Here is a 20772-nt window from a genome sequence, read left to right on the forward strand (position 1 = left end):
GGCTCGGCATCGTTACCTCGACATCGGCCAAGTCAAGGCTCATATTTTGGGAGTATTCTGAACTAGGCCTCGTGCTGACGCCTCGGCACGTTGGAATCAAGGCATGCACACGTAAAAAATGAAGCTGGAAACGACTAAGTGTTGAACGTGCACCTCGGCGCAATGACCTCGGCGTACATGCCGGCCCCTGTTCGCTCAAACCCCTCGACTACCAAGCGCCTCGGCATTTCATGCCGAGGTCCATTGTCACGAAGCCAGAATCAAGAACAAAGCTGCCCAAGAACACACACATGAAGATGGATCGAAGACTAGGGTTCATGCATGTTTTTGACGTGTTCTTCACGAGATCTTCATTTGGATCTGGACTCACGTGCACTCCTCGACATGAAGACCTCGGCTTCACTCTCCGGCACACCGTGGCACTCGCCCATCAACCCAAGAACGCGGTTCAGTACCCGGTTTGTTCCGGGCTGACCCGCAACACTTTACCTTTGCTATATATACATTTTGAGACTAAAAACCTAATCATCTTATCTCTTATCTGTTTTTAGCTTTAAGAACTTGCCTCTTTGGTAAAACTTGATCATTCTAATCCGATATCTCGCTTTTGCATGAGAAATCTTGTTCCTTCTTTATTTCTTTGATCATCTAACATTAAACTCCTCATCATGACCAACTACACGTCTTGCAAAAGACTTAGTGAGCTCGTTATGATTAGTGAGTAGTCGTTTAAGCGGCTTTAGACGAGTAGATTAGGGTGCTTTCAAGGTAGATTAGTGGGTTTAGGTGTCTAGTCTTGCATGTTTCATTCTTTAACCGACGAGATCTCTAGGCTGGATCCAAGCACATCACTTGAGGTTCAGATCTGAGACATATCTCGCATCAAAAGTGTTTGTAGAAATGTCTGAACCACTCGGTTATGGGTTTAAGAGTCTTTCATCGCGAGAGTGATAGCTTGTTCTCTTAAATGACATTTTTGAACTGAATCTTATTGCTGATTGATTCGACGCTTCTCAAAAGACATTTTTGGTATGAAGGAGGATCAATTTAGATGCTTAATACTTTCATGAGAAGATTAACATGCCTTGAGTTCAAAGTTAAATGAAACCGCTTGATGTTTTGATTCATTAACCCACTAGTTGAACTTGGAAGCACCCGAGTCAAGTATCTCGTCTAAAGTCTCTTGCTTTATTACATATTATCATCATCTGAATCGCTTAGTTATCATTTGCATCTTTGCCTTGTTTGATTCTCATCATTTACTTTACTTACATGTTTAATCGTTGTTATTTAGCTTAGCAAAACCTTCACTCTTTTTATCTTGACTTAAATAAACAAACAACATAGACTAGTGTCTCGTTGACAAGTCTGGATTGACACCTCTTAGTACTACTTTGACAAGGGGATTGATAGCCCTGAGACCTAAAAAGTCTTATCTATCATTTAGCAGGACAGTCACTGAGATATTGTTTAGTTCCTGCGATTTTTAAAAATTCTTTCCTGACTTGATCTGAGTTTGTTTGAGGACAAACAAAAAGGTAAGTCTGGGGGAGTTGATAACACCGTATTTTGACCATTTTTATGGATCATAATTATGTCTTATGTAGGTGTTTTAACTCTGTTTTCAATGTTTTTAAATTGTTTTCAATATTTTAGAGTTTCAAAAGAATTTACAGTAAACTTGGGCAAAAGATATGCAATTTGGAACAAACGAGCAATTTTGGATAAATGCAGACCTTCAGAAGTAAGACAAGCGATGAAGACCTTCTCACCGTTTGATAACCCCCAAAATTTGAGACAACATAGTGGATCCAGCTAGCTTTCTAATGCACTTGGTTTGGAGACAATCCAACGGTTAGATCTTTAGATACTCCCGATGCAAGAATCATAGAAAATGCAGTTCCAGAAGAGAGTCACGAGCTGGGACCGCGGCCAACACCTATTTCCCCGCGGGTAGGACCATCACGACCGCGGGCAGACAACGTTCACTTTCCAGACGACTTAATTAAAGCCCAGATCAATTCCTTTCGTTATTTTTGAAGCCCTAAGTGTCGAGGAGAAGTCTAGAAGCTATAAATGCCCTCTTTAGGTCATTCTAAAGAGAGAGACCAATGGAGGCCGAAATATAGAAAAACCTAGAGAGAGAGAGAGAGATTTCGTGTGGAACCCTAGAGAGGAGGCCGCCGTTTTAAGGAGAAGGAGCCGCCGCAGGAGTGCATCATCGCGCCTCCACCGTCGCCTCCGTTCTTCATTCTTCTTCCCTCTTTTCTTTAATTTCCTGCAATTTTCAATACTCTGTGATGATTGTTTACAATATGTTTGAGTAGTTCCCCAGTTGGGTTTAAAGTTGATTTTTCAAAGGAAATTTTGTGTCTTTGCTTATGAATTGATAGATTTAGGATATATAATCTTCTAGATGTTCTTCGTTTGCCTTTGATTTTACTGCGTGATTCTTTGCTGGCCACTTAGAAGCCGATCTGATATGATATGTTGCAAAAGTTTTCGTTATTTGTCTGAACTAGGGTGAAACGAGCAATTATTCTATAGGAGTGGAAACCTACCTCTAGTTGAGTTGTAAATGTTGATGAGTCTTGTTCTGCTATTGCATCTTCTCCCTTCCAGGATCAGAGTGGAAACCTACTGATCAGGGTTGCAAGAGATAGTTGTTTAGTGCTGCAAAAGTAGGCTATTCAGACTTCCATGCCTCGAGTTCTAGAACATACATAGCTGATTACCTTTATCACTTGTTTAAAATCGACATAGCCTAGTCCATGAATCCCTGCAAAACCCCTTGAGCCCAGCGTCTGTTTTCATTGCTTACAACCTTCGATTTTATTTGCTTTCATTCGATTATTACCTGCTTTCATTCGCTTTTGTTTAATTGCTTATTACTTGCTTTCATTTGCTTTCGTTTTTCAATTGTTTTTAAATGATTTCTAGTTTAGATTTAGTGACAACCAAAACCCAAACCTGTTTAGTTCTAGTCCTATTTAAGCATTGCCGTGAATTCGTACTGAAACAACTAAGCCTCTGTAGATCGATACCCTAAGTACTACAGCGCACATCTGCGCACTTGCAAACATTTATGGGTTATAAATTTAAAACCCTGTTTACAATCGCATCATGTGTAGGGGAAAAATCCCAAACCTCGCTATTGATGTGGCAATGAAACAGTAGATGAGCCACTGATTCTTCAGCCTCACCACACAGTTGACAAGTACAGTCCTCCAAAACCTGTCGCTGTCTTAGAAGCTTAGCGACTAGTATAGCCTGATGGAAAGATCTCAACCAGAAATGTCTTACTTTTGGAGGAATATTTTGTTTCCAAATAGAATGATAGAATTGTGTGGGCGTAGAAGAAGTTTTCCCCCTCTGACATCTTAACAGATCGTAGCCCGACTTGACTGTATATTCCCCATGAGAAGTGTTAATCCAGGAAATATCATCCCTAACTCTTGAAACAGAATGTCTAATCAGTTTAATCAATGGAATGTCCAATGGATTAAACAATGTTGCCAATTTTGATTCATTCCATCTGGAAGTTCCATCCAGCAAGAGATCATTACCTTTAAGATTTGGATGGGAAATAACACCAGGTCTGTTCGATGGCATCGATGGAACAATTGAAAGCCAAGAATCTTTCCATACTTGAATTTGATTCCCATCTCCAACATTCAACTTGATACCTTTACAAAGAAGCTTGTTGCCCTTCAAAATACTATGCCAGGCATAGCTACATGACCACCTCTGCTTTGCCAATAATACTGAATATTAGCATAGTATTTGGACTTATAAACTCGTGCTAATAACGAATCTTGGTGCTGCATTAAGCGCCGACTTTGTTTGGCTAACAAAGCTATATTAAAGTTTTTAAGATCACAAATACCTAATCCTCCTTGATGCTTCGGGCCTGTCTTATTCCACGCCATCCAATTCATATGACTTCTATCCTGCTGAGTTGAACAGAAGAACTTCTGCATATCCGCTTCCATCTGCTTAAGAGTTCTCTGAGGAAGACTAAAACAACTAATAGAGTAAGTGGGTAAAGCAGTGACCACTGATTTAAGAAATACTCCTTTTCCAGCAGGAGAAAGCAATTCTGAATACCAATTTTCCATTTTTCTATTCACTCTCTGAACCAGATAGGAAAATGTATCATCCTATTTCTCCCAATATACTCTAGCAATCCTAAGTATTTTCCAAATCTCCCAACTTTATGTATATTCGTAACTTTCAGAAGATAATCTTTTAAAACAAGAGATATACCTTTCGTAAAAATTAGTGCTGATTTCTGAAAGTTAATTACCTGACCTGATGTTTGCTCATATATTTTACGGGTATCAAACAGAGTATCACATTCCTGAGCAGTAGCTTTGAAAAATATGAGAGATTCACCCACAAATAGCATATGCATAATTCCTGGACCCCCTATGTTTCTTTACAACCTGTAGTAAGGTTATTGGATGCAGCTTGATTAACTAGATGAGAGAGAACTTCAGTACAGGTAAAGATAAGGGATCAAGATTTTATTATCAGAAGGAATGATAACTACAGAAGAATTTCCATTTACTAGCACCAAATAAATAACTGAAGTGATACACTTAATGATCAATTTGCACTACTGATCTGCTGATATATTAAGAATTTGCATCACTTAATTTGCATTTTTGGTCCAAATATTGGGTCTCATGCATACATTTAGGTAGTTTACAATGCTTTTGTCCCTATAGTTGGTTTAAGATAGGAAATGCATTAGGTCCTATAGAGTCTTACATTTTGGAGTGTTTACAGGTCATTTGGAGCAAAAAGGAAGCATTTGGGACAGAAGCCATGGAGAGATCCTCGTGTGAGTGCATCAGAACCAGACAAGTGGATAGAAGCCAACAATCCCTCTATTTCATCACCCGAGACGGAGCACTGGCATTGCGATCCAGACTTTGGTGCTTTCATCAAGATTTAAGAGGGATGAGTCTAGTTTCCGGAACGCCCGAGATTGTTCTATTTGGAGCTGTGTGCTGAAAGTTATGGCGGCCGGAAGGAACACATGTCTCGCGGCCGCTAGAGGACAAAAACGACGCACCTCAGTAAACCGGTGGAACGAAGCCCTTGCCGACGCCTGCTGGACTCGGACCCTTCATAAAAGTTGTAGCTGACAGAACCATCTGGCCCGTAGAGTTTACAGACCGAGGTTCGGACCACTGAGCTAAGTGTTATGGAGGTTTTGGTTCAAGCGACATGCATTCCTATCGACCAGAACAAACCTCGATAGTTTGGTCGATATTTCCAACCTGGAGCACCAAAATATTATCGACCGGAATATCGAGGTGAAGCATGTCGATATGTTCTCAGCCAGACTTGCCGAAATAATGTCGACAAAACTATCGACCAAGTTTCATGGTCAATATTCTTCTTAAGAAACTCTTTGAAACGTATCGACCAAAATATCAACCTGTGGCATGTCGATAGGACCTTGTTCCAGTCCGATTTTGTGAGTCTTTTGGGCCAATATCCTGATTGGTAAGGGTTGGCCCATTAAGAAAACCCTTAGTATAAATAGTTTTGAGACATTAATAATTAGGTCAAACTTATTCCTTTTGTTTATTTTGCCTCTTTTGTGAAAGAACTCCTTAGAAGAGAAATATCTACTTTTGTGAGGTTGAATCAAGAGAGAATCAAGGATCTTTGAGTGTTTAAAGCTATTTCTTATCATATCTATCTGATATATTCATAAATTGCATCACTTAATGTACATATTGTAGTCAAAATCATGTCTCATTTGCATGCATTTTAGGTCTTTAGGTATTGTTTTAGGACTTAGGAGATTGCATTAGGTCCAAGAGAGTTTTGCATGTTTTGGAGTGTTAAACAGGTGCTTTTGGAGCCAATTTGGAGTGGATGATGTGATTCAGATGAAGAAATGGAGTTGGAATGATCAAAAATGGTGAAAAGGAGCAATTTTGGGTTTCTCGGCAAAATGGTGTACTGAAGGTCGAAGGTTCTCGACCAAAGTCCTTCCCGCGGGTAGCTTTCTCGGCCAAAAACACGTACCGCGGTCAAGTCTCTCGGCCAAAATCTCCGGGTGCAGACACATTTCCGAAATCGCCTGTCCGGGGAACCTTCCGGTCAGATTTAGCTGTCGGAGTCTTCACAAAAGTTGGAGATAATTGAGTCAAGAGTTCATAACAGTTGGAATCAAGGAATTTGGACCACGGATCTGAAAGATATGGTAATCGTAAGACGAACAGGTCTCGCACTCATTCCAGAGCAATCCGATATTCCTGAATGATCGCCTGTCCGGGGGACCTTCCGGTCCGATTCAGATGTCGGGTGCTTCATAGAAGTTGGAGAGGATTGGATCACGGTCTCATAGCAAGCGGAATCGTGGAATTCGGACGCGTGATCAGAGATTTAAGCTCGTCGGAAGGAACCCCTGTCTCGCAGCTGTTCCGGACCAAGCAGATCAGTTCTGAAGAATGCGAAGGACGGTGTACTTCCAGGCCGATTCAGTTTCCGGGGTCTTCATGAGAATCAGAGACAATTGAGTCTTCTTTCCATAACGTCCAAGATCATTCCATTCGGAGCTATGAGCAGGAAGATACGGTCTCCGGAATGGACACATGTCTAGACGCCTCTCTCTGGTCGTGTAAATGCACTGCAAAGATGTGCCCTCCAGGAAGCCTTCCACTTCCCAAGCACCGAGGCTTCCTTCACAAAAGTTGGGGGATAAATGAGCCCTCTGTCATCTGCAACCAAAATCACTCAATTCGGACAATTATCTTAGAAGTTACACTCTCAGGAATACGAAGTGGTCCATGCTGCTCTGAATGCTGCGAGATGGTCTTGCGACTTGGTTAACTCGCAAGCCTGAAGACGAATGCCTGGAAATTGATGCTGCGAGTTGAGAAGTGCGGGTAAGCTATCAATGGATGAGGTCTGAGGCTCCCGAGCAAGAAAATTGCTAAGTCCACAATACTGCGACTTGGGCATGCTACCTGGGAGACACTGGAACCAAGCCGCATGATCATTCGCAATTTACTCCGACTTGAGCCTGCGACCTGGGACTAGGGATGACCAAGTCGCACATGTACATTCCCCAGAAACCTCCTTGGTCCTGCGAGTTGAAGAAGAAGAAGATTAAGCCGCAGCAAGACTCGCAAAACACTCCTACTTGGGCGTGCGGCTAAGACAAAGCGATTTAAGTCTCACAAGACAAGTTCTTCATTTACTGCGACTTGGGCGTGCTACCTGGGAGACACTGGACCAACCTGCAGTAATTCCACTTTACCCACTAAAGCCGGGTCAGGACCCGGTTTGTTCCGGGCTGACCCGGTTCATTAGCACTTAGTATATATAGCTTTTTGAAGAAAAACCCTAGGGATGTTATCTTCTATCTTAGTTTCTCTCTAATTTTCTTTCCCCTTTGGTTAAAAAACGAGTTTGTTAAGATATCTGAAGGGATTTGATCATTCCAAAGCTGTATCTTATCATCTCATCATCTCATCATCTCATTTCTACTTCTAAACATGATTAATATCATCTCTTGCAAAAGATTAGATGTGTTCTTCATGATTAGTGAGTAGTCATCTTTTAAGCTTCTAGGTGTGTAGATTAGGGTGATTAGATGTAGATTAATGATTGTTTAAGCTTAGATTCTCTTCTCCTTTCCTTAGTTAGCTGATCCTAATGCTAGATCCTTGCACATCACTTGGGTCTAGAATCTGGGTTTTTCATGCACCAAAAGTGTTTGATGAAATGCCTGAATGAAAGCTAACTAAGGGTTCATGCATTAATGTCATGGGAATGATTGTTAAATGCATGAATGACATATTAGAACTGTTTCTTAATGCTCATTGATTCATATTTCACAAATGATCATTTGGTTTGAAAATGGATTAGTGTAGAGGTTAGTGCCTTCATGAGAGGATTAATCTAGATTAGAGTTCTAAGTTAATTGGAATTTGAGATCATGTGATGCTTGCTTTATCTTTCTGTATAAGATTCAGTCTTTCTTAGCTCTTATTTTGATGCACAAAGAGGCTGTCTGGTCATTTTAGACTTGGACCCTTATGCTTGTTGATTGTTTATTCATCTAATGGGAATTAGTCTTGAATTGGTAATTAACAAAGGGATTTCTGTCATGAGAATGAATTAATCTGAATTGGAAGTCTAGACTAAAGATTTGCAAGTGTTGCATTGTTTGCTTAGCATCATGAATTCACATTTAAAGCACCCTGATCAATGATCACATCTAGAGGTTTAGCTTTCTCTTTATTTGAATTTGAGTGTTTGTTTAGTTTCTCTTGCTTGTTTAATTCTTTATTACTGTTTGTTCTTGCTTGTTTTGTTATATGCTTTTAGATAATCTTGGTTACCAACTCATCTGTTTAGTTAGACTTGGATTAAGAATTGATCCTCATAGTCTTAGTGTCTAGAATCTCTCCATTTGGATTGATACCTCAAGTGCTACAATGACATGAGTAGTTGAGGAATTGATCAAGGATTGAAAAATTCCTACTATCACTATCTGATCTATCTTCATTTTCACACTTCTAATCATGATTAACAACACATCTTGCAAAGGATTTAGTGTGTTGATCATGATTAGTGAGTAATCCCTATATTAAGGTCTTAGATATGTAGATTAGGGTGCTTAGGTGCTAGATTAGTGAGCTTAGGGATTAGATCATTCATATTCCATTCTCTACAACCTGTTCTCTATGCTAGATCCTTGCACATCACTTGTGATCTATATTCTGGGCATTTCATGCACCAAAAGTGTTTGATGAAATGCCTAAACTAAGGTTGTTAGAAGTTTAAGTATTTTTCATCATGGGAATGATTGTTTATATGCTTAAATGACAGATTAAACTGGTTCTTAATGCTTGTTAATTAATTTTTCACTAATGATGATTAGGTTGGAAACTGTTTTAACATAGAAGTTAATGCCTTCATGAGAGGATTAGCTTAATTAATGATGTTTAAGTTGAATGTTTTGCTTGATCACATGATTCATTAGCTCATTAGTTTAGTACCAAAGGCACCCTAATCCACTATCATGTCTAAGACCTTTCTCATCATCGTATCTACATTCTCATATCATTTTAAGCTCTTTTACTTGCTTGTTTAAGTTGATCATTAGCTTTAATTTTTGTTTTAACTCTGTTTAGTGAAAGTCACATCAAAACCTCACTCATTTGGCTTGAATTAAGAACTGATCCTGTATTTTAGTGTCTACACATGATGGATTGATACCCTTTGTACTGCAAAGTGACAAAAAAGGATTGATAACCCCTCATTTAGAGCCTTGAAAACTCTAGTTATCAATTGGCGTCGTTGCCAAAGTGTGATAGCATTACGATTGTGTCATTTCTTGAGATCAAGCATTTTCTTTTGTGTTTTCTAATTTCTTTCAAGCTCTGGTTGTGAGTTTCAGGTGCAAGAACACCAGGTCCAGATCAAGAAGCTGTGGTCCACCTTTCCCCTTAAACGACAACATTAATCTTTTGGTTCCAAGAATGAGAAGGGATAGGCGTGGAAGACAGACTGATCAGGCTGATATGGAAAATCAAAGACAGCATGTGGTTGACATTGAGCCACAGGCTCAAGAGTGGCAACAGGCTCAGGTGCAGCAGGGTAATGGAGTTGGTAATGCAGCTGGAAATGGAGCTGGTCAAGGGTTCCATCAGGGTAATGTTCAGCAGGAACAGGAGCATCAACAGCAAGCTTATGTCCACCAGGGACAAACTCCAGCTCATCAGCAAAGGCACCAGGCCAATGTACAGCAAAGGCACCAGGCCAATGTACAGCAAAGGCAACAGGCTCACCACCAACAGCCCTTCCAAAACCAACCAAGGAGATATGAGCAGCCACAGGTCTATGTTGCAGAGAATGATAGGGCCAATGCTCATCAGTATGGAGCTGGAATTCAAGCACAACCTGTGAAAAACAACAATTTTGAAGTCAAGGCATCTTTGCTGAATATGGTCCAAAACTCCAAGTTCCATGGATTGGCAATGGAAGATCCCCTAGAACACTTGGATCAATTTGATAAAGTTTATGACTTAACAAAGATAAATGGAGTATCTGAGGACAGTTTCAAGCTCAAATTATTCCCCTTCAGTCTTGGTGACAAAGCACACCAATGGGAGAAGAATCTCTCAAGAGTTTTATTCAGACCTGGGAGCAATGCAAGCAGGCAATCCTGTCTAAGTTCTTCTCAACTTCAAAAACAGAAAAGCCAAGAAACCAAATCTCCAGCTTCACTCAAGATAGCAATGAGAGTTTTGGTGAAGCATATGAGAGATTCAAGAGCTACACCAACCAGTGCCCACAACATGGGTTTAGTGAAGCTTCTCTTCTCGACAAACTTTATAGAGGGGCTCTTCCCAAGATTAGGAACCAGCTGGACACTGCCTCCAATGGAAACTTTCTGGGAAACGAAATTCATGCTGCTTTAAAACTGGTTGAGAACTTAGCAATGAGCAATGATACACATGGAGAAGACTTTGATAGAGCCAATAGGAGTGAGAGTTCAAGCAGGGATCAAAGGTATGAGAAGGACTTTAAAACACTTGAAAGCAAGCTGGACAATGTGTTATTGGCCACTCAAAAGCCAATGCACTTTGTAGGAAAGTATGAGGAACCTTCTCAATGCTTTGAGAACATCAGTGAAAAGGGTCTTACTCAGGAAGAGCTAAACTATATTGGGAATCAGAGGTTCCAAAGGTATCAGTATGCCAATGCCAATCAGAACCTCTCTTACAGGAACCCCAATGTAGCAAACCCACAAGACCAAGTCTACCCTACCTCTCAAGCTCCACAGAATTTTGTTCCCAAGAACAATTTTCAAGGGTCTTTTCAACCAAAGAATCAGTATGCTCAGAATCAGGGTTACAGTCAGCATCAGCAACCACTTCAGAGTTCTGGTTCCAGTTCACAGCAGCAGCCAAATGCACCACCAGGGTTCAGTGCACCACAGTTCCAGCATCAGGCACCGGTTCAGCATCAGTTTCAGTCAGCACCTGTTCACCAGCAGCCACAGATGGGGTCAGATATGGTTGGGATTCTACAACATCTGCTTCAGGGTCAACAAGTGTTTGCAAGTCAGTATGCATCTATGCATCAGGACATCAAGGAATTAAAGCCGAATTAGGCATCTAGCTCAAGAAACCGAGGCCAAGTACCTGGTAAGGCTGAACCCAACCCCAAGGAGTATGCTAAAGCCATTACACTGAGAAGTGGCAAAGAGCTACCAGGTGTAGAGCACAACAATGTGATCATTGAGGACAATGATCAAACTGAGGGGGAGGCAGCCTTAAAAGATGATCAAGTTGCTGAAAGATCAAGGAAAGAAAAGGGTAAATAGGTAGAAAAGGAACCTGAACCAGAAAAGCTATATGTTCCACCACCTCCATACCAACCAAGCTCCTATTTCCAGGGAGATTCAAGAAGCAGCTTGTAGACAAGGCAAGAGCTGTATTTGAGAAGGCTCTCAATGAGACACCACTCACAATGCCTCTCATTGATGCATTTCTAATGATGCCAAAAATGGGTAAATTCTTAAAAGATGCTATTCTGAACAAGACTAAAGAGCTTCAAGGTATGGTGGTATTGAGTCATGAATGCAATGCCATCATTCAGAGAAAGTCCATTCCAAGAAATTTAACTGATTCAGGGAGCTTCACACTCCCTTGTGCTATAGGACCTCTTCTGTTTTTTGGATGCCTTTGTGATCTGGGAGCATCTGTCAGCTTAATGCCATTCTCCATAGTAAGGAAGCTTGGATATAGAGTGTTCAAACCTGCTAGGATCTCTCTTGTCCTTGCAGACAGATCAGTTAGGTTACCTGTTGGGATGTTGGAAGATCTGTCTGTCAAGATAGGTGGTTTTGAGGTTCCTACTAATACTATTGTGCTAGAGATGGATGAGGAACCAGTTGATCCTCTTATTTTGGGCAGACCATTCTTGGCCACAGCAGGAGCAATTATTGATGTGAGAGGTGGCATCATAGAGCTTCAACTTGGTTCTGAAAGGCTGAACTTTGAAGTTAAGAAATGATGAAGAAGCCAACAATACAAGGGCAATGCTTCTATGTTGAGACAATGGATGAGTTTGCTGATGAGCTTTTGGAAGAGTTAAACACAGAAGATCATCTTCAGATAGCTTTAACAAAGGAACATGGAGAGCATGGCTTTCTAAAAGATGAAACTTTGGAGCTCAAGAAGCTTTTAGACTCTCATAAGCGAGATGAGAGCACAAGTTCATACCTGAACCTGCATTATGAAGGCCTAAAAGCTCAAGAGGATCAGTTTGAAAGCTTGGAACGCTCAAGGTCATGTGTCCCTATCGACGTGCTGCATCAAGATCGTTTGGTCGATATTTTAAACCAAGACGCCGAGATATTATCGACCAAACTATCGACCAAAAGCATGTCGATATTTCAAGATGGCGAGACTGATCAACAGGCCAAAAAAATATCGACCAAACTATTGACATGTTTCATGGTCGATACTACCACAGCGACCAAGGAGGAAAAAGGGTTTCAAGAGGTGATTAAGGGTGTTCAGAAGCAATGCAACAAGGCTAAAGGTGAAGCACAAGCAGAGAAGCCACAACAAGCCTTACTAGGTGCATTTGACAAGGATTGAGATGATCTAAGGCACCTCAATTGGAACTCAAACCTTTTCTCAAGGGGCTCAGGTATGCTTTCTTAGGTCTCAATGAGTCTTATCCTGTCATTATCAATGATATGCTGTTAGAGGACCAAGAGCATAGGTTGTTAGAAGAGTTGAGGAAACATAGGAGAGCCATTGGCTACTCTCTAGATGACATTAAGGGTATCTCACCCTCCCTATGCACTCATAGGATTCACTTAGAAGAAGAGTCAATGTCATCCATAGAGCACCAAAGGCATCTCAATCCCAACTTAAAAGATGTAGTGAAGAAAGAGATTCTTAAACTCCTAGAGGCTGGGATAATTTATCTAATCTCAGACTCTAGATGGGTTTCACCAGTCCATGTGGTGCCCAAAAAGGGTGGGAATGACAGTAATAAGAAATGAGAAGGATGAGCTGGTTGCTACTAGGATTACAACTTGACACATGATGTGTATAGATTATAGAAAGCTCAATGCCGCCTCTAGGAAAGACCATTTTGATATATTCATGATTTGTCATGTTTAGGATTGCATTTTTGTCCAAAGATTGAGTCTCATGCATACATTTAGCTAGTTTTATTAGAGTTTGTCCTTGGTTCAAGCTTTGTTTAGGATTTGCATTAGGTCCTAGAGTGTCCTGCATTTTTGGAGTGTTCTCAGGTCATTTGGAGACTTTTGGGAGCAACTTGGAGCTGGGATCATGGAGGAACCTTCACCTGTGTACAGCAACTCGGACAGATGGTTTGGTGCAGACAAAACCCTCACTTTGATCGCGTGGGACGAAGGACTTGAAATGGGTTTCAGCTTCCGGAATCTTCATAAAGAATCAAGAAGGTTGAGTCTAGTTTCCAGAACACTTGAGATCGTCTTATTTGGAGCTTTGAGCTGAAAGTTACTGCGATCGGACGCAAGTGCATGTCTCGGAATTGATAAAAGACCAAAGCAACGTGCACCAAACAACTGGCGGAACGGAGCCCTTGCCGACGTCACCTAAGCTCGAGTCCTTCGCCAAAGTTGAATATATCTGAGTCTTCTGTCCACTGAAACTGGAATCACACCATTTGGACCAGTATCCTGGAAGTTAATCTCCCCTGAATGTGAAGTGGTCCGAGGAGACCTGAATGCTGCGAGATAGTCTTGCGACTCGGTTAACTCGCAACGCCTGAAGATGAATGCCTGGGGGTTGAGCTGAGTGTTGAGATGTGCAAGTAAGGCATCACTGGATAAGGTCTAAGGTTCCCGAGCAAGAAAAATGCTATGTTCACAATCGTGCGACTTGAGCATGCGAGTTGGCCAAGCCTGGAACTGAACCGCATGAAGACTCGCAATCTACACCGACTCGGTCATGCCACTTGGGAGTGATGGAGACCAAGCCGCACACATCCCTGAAGGCCCCTGCTACATGGTCATGCGAGTTAGAGAGCAAAAAGGACCAGGCCGCAGACGGATTCGCAAATCACACCGACAGAGTGATGCGGCTGGGCTTACAAGGGTTTTATCTCGTTCAAGCCTCTTTCTTTGGTTGTGCTACTTAGGCATGCGACTTGGGATTACATGAGGACCAAGTCGCACACATATCCTCCCCAGATTTCGTCTTGGTCATGCGAGTTGAAGAGGAAGAGGACTGAATCGCACAAAGACTCGCAAAACACACCTAGATGGGCATGCGGCTGAGACTAAGGGATTTAAGGCTCACAACACTGCTTCTTCATCTGTGCGACTTGGGCATGCGACTTAGGAGACTCCTGACCAACTCGCACACTCGTCACTTTATCCACTAAAGCCGGGTCAGGACCCGGTTCGTTTTTAGAGACCTATTTATAGTGTTTAGTGTTTTATCCCCAAGACTTAAGCTTTATTCCATAATTTCTTTGCCTCTTTTGTGTAAGAAGACTCCTTTTGAAGAGAAATATCTGATTTGGGCGCTTTTATCAAGAGAGTTTGAGGGATCTTGTGTTTAAAAGCTGTCTTCTTCTAAATCTATCATCTCCATCTTCATTTACACACTTCTAATCATGATTAACAACACATCTTGCTAAGGATCTAGTGTGTTGATCATGATTAGTGAGGAATCCCCATATTAAGGTCTTAGATATGTAGATTAGGGTGCTTAAGTGGTAGATGAGTGAGCTTAGGGGTTAGATCATTCATATTCCATTCTCTACAACCTGTTCTTAATGCTAGATCCATACACATCATATGTGGTCTAGATTCTGGGCATTTCATGCACCAAAAGTGTTTGATGAAATGCCTGAACCAAGGTTGTTAGAGGTTTAAGTGTTATTCATCATGGGAATGATTGTTTATATGCTTAAATGACAGATTAAACTGGTTCTTAATGCTTGTTGATTCATGTTTCACTAATGATGATTAGGTTAGAAACTGTTTTAGCATAGAAGTTGATACCTTCATGAGAGGATTAACTTAATTAATGATGTTTAAGTTGAATGGTTTGCTTGATCACATGATTCATTAGCTCACTAGTTGAACACTGAAGGCACCCTAATCCACTATCATGTCTAAGACCTTTCTCATCATCATACATACATTGTCATCATCATTTTGTTATTTGCTTATCTTTGTTTGCTTTGCTTATCATTGTTATCTTCTCTTTATATTGTTTAGTTAAACTGTTTTAAGATAGAAGTTGATACCTTCATGAGAGGATTAACTTAAATAATGATGTTTAAGTTGAATGGTTTGCTTGATCACATGATTCATTAGCTCACTAGTTTAACACTGAAGGCACCCTAATCCACTATCATGTCTAAGACCTTTCTCATCATCATACATACATTGTCATCATCATTTTGTTATTTGCTTATCTTTGTTTGCTTTGCTTATCATTGTTATCGTCTCTTTATATTGTTTAGTTTCTTGTTTTAATCATCAGTTCAAACCAAACCTCATCTGTTTGCTTGAATTAAGATCAGTTCATATAGTCTAGTGTCTAGCTTCCACATTCTTGGATTGACACCCCTTATACTACTTTGACAAAGGGGATTGATAGCCCCTAAGACCTAAAAAGTCCTGTCTATCAATTGGCGCCGTTGCCAAATTGTGGATTGTTTAGCATTAGTCTTTGATCTGTTCTTGAGATCAAGCATTTTCTTTTGTGTTTTCTAATTTCTTTCAAGTTCTGTTTTTGGGTTTCAGGTGCATGAACACCAGGTCCAGATCAAGAAGCTGTGTTCCACCTTTCCCCTTAAACGACAACATTAACCTTTTGGTACCAAGGAGGAGAAAGGACAGGCGTGGAAAACAGATTGATCAGGTTGATATGGAAGAACAAAGAGAGCATGTGGTTGACAAGGAACAACCGGCTCAGGAGCAACAGGCTCAGGGTAATGGAGCTTGTAATGCAGCTGATAATGGAGTTAGTCAAGGGTTACATCAGGGTAATGTTCATCAGGAACAGGTGCATCAACAGCAAGCTTATGTCCACCAGGGACAAGCTCCAGCTCATCAGCAGAGGCATCAGGCCAATGTACAGCAAAGACAACAGGTGCACCACCAACATCAGCCCTTCCAACACCAGCAAAGGAGATATGAGCAGCCACAGGTCTATGTTGGAGAGAATGACAGGGCCAATGCTCATCAGTATGGAGCTGGAATTCAAGCACCACCTGTGCAAAACAACAATTTTGAAGTCAAGGCATCCTTGTTGAATATGGTTCAGAACTCAAAGTTCCATGGATTGGCAATGGAAGATCCCTTGGAACACTTGGATCAATTTGATAAAGTGTGTGACTTGACAAAGATAAATGGAGTTTCTGAGGACAGTTTCAAGCTCAGATTATCTGGGAGCAATGCAAGCAGGCCTTTCTATCTAAGTTCTTCTCCACCTCTAGAACTGCAAAACTGAGAAACCAAATCTCTAGCTTCACTCAGCACAGCAATGAGAGTCTTGGTGAAGCATATGAGAGATTCAGGAGCTACACCAACCAATGCCCACACCATGGGTTTAGTGAGGCTTCTCTTCTCAGCACACTTTATAGAGTGGCTCTTCCCAAAATTAGAAACCAGCTGGATACTGCCTCCAATGGAAACTTTCTGGGAAAGGAGATTCATGCTGCTTTAGAGCTAGTTGAGAACTTAGCAATGAGCAATGACACTTACGGTGAAGACTATGACAGATCAAACAGATTTGAAGGTTCAAGCTCAGAACAGAGGCTCACTAGAGAAGTTAAGGAGTTGAGGAGTGAATTGGACAAGTTGAAATTGGTTTCTCACAAACCAATTCATTATGTTGGTGGGTATGAGGAACCTTCTCAAATCTTTGAGAACATTAGTGACGAAGGTCTTACTCAGGAGGAGCTTAATTACATTGGGTATCAGAGGTTCCAAAGATATCAGTATGGCAATGCCAATCAGAACCTCTCTTACAGGAATCCCAATGTAGCTAACCCACAAGACCAGGTCTATTCCAATTCTCAGGCTCCACAGAACTTTGTTCCCAAGAACAACTTTCAAGGATCTTTCCAACCCAAGAATCAGTTTGCTCAGAATCAGGGTTTTGGTCAGCAACAGCAACCATTTCAGGGTACTGGTTTCAGTTCACAACAACAGCAAAAGGCATTACCAGGGTTTGGTCCACCACAGTTCAAGCAGCAAGCGCCGGTTCAACACCAGTTTCAGCCACCACCGGTTCAGCAGCAGCCACAGATGGGGTCAGATATGGTTGATATTCTGCAACAACTGCTTCAGGGTCAACAGATATTTGCAAGTCAGAATGCAGCCATGCAGTAAGAAATCAAGGAATTGAAGCAAAACCAGGCATCTAGCTCAAGAAACCAAGGCCATCTACCTGGAAAGCCTGAACCCAACCCCAAGGAATATGCAACACTGAAGAGTGGAAAGGAGCTACCTGGTATTGAGCACAACAATGTGATCATTGAGGACAATGATCAAACTGAGGGGGAGGCAGCCTTGAAAGATGATCAAGTTGCTGAGAGATCAAGAAAAGAAAAGGGTAAAGAGGTAGAAAAGGAACCTGAATCAGAAAAGATATATGTGCCACCACCTCCATACCAACCCAAGCTCCCATTTCCAGGGAGATTTAAGAAGCAACTTATAGACAAGGCAAGAGCTGTATTTGAGAAGGCACTCATTGACACACCACTCACAATGCCTCTCATAGATACATTTCTAATGATGCCAAAGATGGGTAAGTTTTTGAAAGATGCCATTCTGAACAAGACTAAAGAGCTTCAAGGCATGGTGGTACTAAGTCATGAATGCAGTGCCATCATTCAGAAGAAGTCCATTCCAAGAAAGTTGACTGATCCAGGGAGTTTCACACTCCCTTGTGCCATTGTACCTATACTATTCTCTAGATGCCTCTGTGATCTAGGAGCATCTGTCAGCTTGATGCCATTCTCCATAGCAAAGAAGCTTGGCTTTAGAGTCTTCTAACCTGCAAGGATCTCTCTTGTCCTTGCAGACAGATCAGTTAGATTACCTGTTGGGATGTTGGAAGATCTGCCTGTCAAGATAGGTGGTTTTGAGGTTCCAACTGATTTTGTTGTGCTGGAAATGGATGAGGAACCAGTTGATCCTTTTATCTTGGGCAGGCCATTCCTGGCCACAGCAGGACCTATTATTGATGTGAGAGGTGGGATTATAGAGCTTCAACTAGGGTCTGAGAAGCTTAAGTTTGATGTGAATGAGATGATGAAGAAACCCACCATAGAAGGTCAATGCTTCTATGTGGAGACAATGGATCACTTGGCTGATGAGTTTCTTGAGGAACTGAATACTCAGGACCTTCTTCAAGCTCCTTAACTCAAGAACAAAGAGACCATGGGCTCTTAGCAGAAGAAAGTGAAGGGTACAAGTTGTATTTGGACAATTCTAGAGAACTTGGTCCTGAGGCAAAGTTTTTGGAACTGGAACAAAGTGGCTCTAAGGTCTTGGCTATCAAATGATCAGACACTAGCCAATGCATCTTTGACAAGGATTGGAATGAGGCTGATGCACCCCCTGTTGAGCTAAAACCACTATTATAAGGGCTCAGGTATGCCATCTTGGGCTTAAACTCCACATACCCAGTGATCATCAATGATAGCTTATTAGAGCATGAAGAGAGTGCATTGCTTAGTGAAATAAGAAAGTTCATGAGAGCCATAGGATATTCTTTGGCTGATATTAGAGGGATCTCTTCTGACATATGCACCCACATGATACACCTAGAGGACCAATATATGTCCTCTATTGAGCATCAACGACGTCTTAACCCAAACCTCAAGGAGGTGGTTAAGAAGGAGATACTCAAGCTCCTTGAGGCAGGGATAATTTACCCAATCTCTGACTCAAGGTGGGTATCTCCTGTTCACGCTACTAGGACTATAACAGGACACAGAATGTGTATAGACTATAGAAAGCTCAATGCAGCCTCTAGGAAGGATGAGCTGATAGCTACTAGGACTATAACAGGACACATAATGTGTATAGACAATAGAAAGCTCACTGCAGCCTCTAGGAAGGATCATTTTCCTTTGCCTTTCATTGATCAGATGTTAGAGAGGCTTGTAAACCATCCCTTCTTTTGTTTTCTCGATGGTTACTCTTGATTCTTTCAAATCCCCATAGATCCAAGAGATCAAGAGAAAACAACATTTACTTGCCCTTATGGCACATTTGCATACAGGCGCATGCCTTTTGGTCTTTGTAACGCCCATGTCACATTCCAGCGTTGCATGATGCATATATTCTCTGACATCATTGAAGAGAAGGTGGAGGTGTTCATGGATGATTTTTCTGTCTATGGCTCCTCCTTCTCGGATTGTCTCTCTAATTTGTCACAGGTCTTGGAGAGATGTGAGTAGCATAACCTGGTGTTAAATTGGGAGAAATGCCACTTCATGGTGCAGGAAGGAATTGTACTTGGGCATAAGATATCTAAGAAGGGCATAGAGGTTGACAGAGCAAAGGTGGAAGTGATGGTGAATCTGCAAACTCCCACTTCAATCTAGGGGATAAGGAGTTTTCTTGGGCATGCAGGATTTTACAGAAGATTCATCAAAGATTTCTCAAGAATAGCCAGACCCTTGACAAGGCTGTTGTGTAAAGAGGTTGACTTCATCTTTGATGCTGAATGTGAAGAAGCCTTCAAGATGATCAAGGATGCATTAGTCAGTGCACCAATAGTCCAGGCTCCAGACTGGTCCCTTCCTTTTGAGGTTATGACTGATGCGTCAGATTTTGCAGTTGGAGCAGTACTTGGCCAAAGGAAGGACAAGAAGCTTCATGTTATCTACTATGCCAGTAGAACCCTTGACTCTGCCCAAGAGAAGTATGCTACCACTGAGAAGGAAATGTTGGCAATAGTCTTTGCTTTTGATAAATTCAGAAGTTACCTGGTGGGATCAAAAGTCATTGTATATTCTGATCATGCAGCCCTCAGGTATCTGATGACCAAGAAAGATGCTAAGCCTAGACTATTGAGATGGGTCCTTCTACTTCAGGAGTTTGATATGGAAGTACAAGATAAGAAGGGTATAGAGAATAGAGCTGCAGACCATCTCTCTAGGTTAAGAGTAGACTCTGAAGTCCCTCTTAATGACAGTCTTCCTGAGGAATCATTGATGGTGCTCAACTCTTATTTTGAGTTTGAAGAAGTGGATAACATCCAAGATAAGAGAATGCCCTGGTTTGCTGATATTGTGACTTTCATGCTTGTGGAGTGGAACCACCTGAACTTGATTCTTACCACAGAAAGAAGTACTTCAGAGATGTCCAAAGATACCATTGGGATGAGCCCTACCTGTATGTCCTGAAAAAGATCAGCTGTATAGAAGGTATCTGTCTGAAGAATAGATGCAACCTGCGTTGCAAGAGTGTCATGGTTCAGCTTTTGGGGGTAACATGGGAGCATTCAAGACTGTGGCCAAGGTTCTTCAGAGTTGGTTTTGGTGGCCCACAATGTTCAAGGATGCTCAGATGGTTGTTTCAGCATGTGATGCCTGTCAGAGGCATGGGAACATTTCAAAAAGGAGTGAGATGCCTCAAAATCCAATCCTAGAGGTTAAGATCTTTAATTGCTGGGGAGTTGACTTTATGGGGCCTTTCATATCATCTTATGGGAATCAGTACATACTAGTTGCTGTGGACTATGT

The 20772-nt window shown here is 41.5% G+C and overlaps 2 non-coding genes across 2 annotated transcripts; both read right to left on the bottom strand.

Annotated features, from left to right (window-relative positions):
• Positions 1 to 10235: 10235 nt before the first annotated feature.
• On the bottom strand, positions 10236 to 10341 carry LOC112089445. The gene has a single exon (XR_002901083.1). It is a non-coding gene; the product is annotated as a small nucleolar RNA R71 (small nucleolar RNA).
• Positions 10342 to 16513: 6172 nt separating this feature from the next.
• On the bottom strand, positions 16514 to 16620 carry LOC112089413. The gene has a single exon (XR_002901051.1). It is a non-coding gene; the product is annotated as a small nucleolar RNA R71 (small nucleolar RNA).
• Between the last annotated feature and the right edge of the window lie 4152 nt (positions 16621 to 20772).

This window comes from Eutrema salsugineum, unplaced genomic scaffold, assembly GCF_000478725.1.
Source record: "Eutrema salsugineum unplaced genomic scaffold, Eutsalg1_0 scaffold_12, whole genome shotgun sequence".
NCBI lineage: Eukaryota > Viridiplantae > Streptophyta > Magnoliopsida > Brassicales > Brassicaceae > Eutrema > Eutrema salsugineum.